Below are 990 nucleotides of genomic sequence, written 5' to 3' on the forward strand. Positions count from 1 at the left end.
CCTCCACCAGAGGACGACACACAGCGGTTTCTGTGTTGGGAATGTAACGTCGGGCTTTTCTTAAGCTTTTTATTTCTTTTAGCTGTTATCTTTCTAGATGAAACTTGGGGAAGGAATTAGGTCTGGAGTCTTATTTCTAGCATTGCTACTTGACTGGCTTATAGGTAAAAATTCAAATTTTATATTTTCTCTTGTTTGTTTCCTCAGCTACAGTGTGAGGATTTTTGTTTTGGAGAAAGATATGGATAAGGTGCTTTGTATTATAAACAGACTTTTAGACTATTTGAAAAGTGGGGATTTACTCAAAAGTACTTTCAGGAGTGAGCAAGTCCTTCTTTGTAAGCCTTACGTTAATTATCTTCTTTTTGAAATATTTTCATTTAAGGAAGCTCACTAGAACTGTAAGGCGGGGTTTTATTTGGGTATCTGATCTATTTTAGAGATGAAAGCTGCCATTAAATAACCTGTACAAGGTGTGGGAACTCTATGAGACTCTGTGGAGAAGTAGGCTAATTTTTTATTTCATTTTGGGGCTAGGTGGTATAGGGGTTAAAAGAAGATGGTTGAAAAGTTTTAAATTTCTGTCCAAAGAAACATTTTAAGACTCTTAAGAGGTCAGTAATCTATACTAACATTACGAGTTGTTTTGCAACTGAGACATTATTCTGCTTGTTATAGAATAAAATTGGATTGTTACCCTGTTCAGGAACAGTTTGTTTTTACTGAAAGCATCTGCATTTTCATTCATTTACTGTATTTTTTTTTTAAATGGGGGAGAGTTCACTCCGTCAAAGGGCTGTGATCCATTTACAAAAGCGAAGGTCCGTGAGTTGGAGCCCCGTGTCGGGCTCTGTGCTGACAGCTAAGAGCCTGGAGCCTGTTTCAGATTCTGTGTCTCTCTCTCTCTCAAAAATAAATAAATGTTAAAAAAAAAAAAAAACACCGAAATCCACATCACTTGAACTTGAGGGTCTACGGCTGCCATCTGCC

Source organism: Lynx rufus, unplaced genomic scaffold, assembly GCF_022079265.1.
Source record: "Lynx rufus isolate CCGP_SWC_20201006 ecotype Redwood Valley unplaced genomic scaffold, mLynRuf1.p SCAF_33, whole genome shotgun sequence".
Taxonomy (NCBI): Eukaryota; Metazoa; Chordata; class Mammalia; order Carnivora; family Felidae; genus Lynx; species Lynx rufus.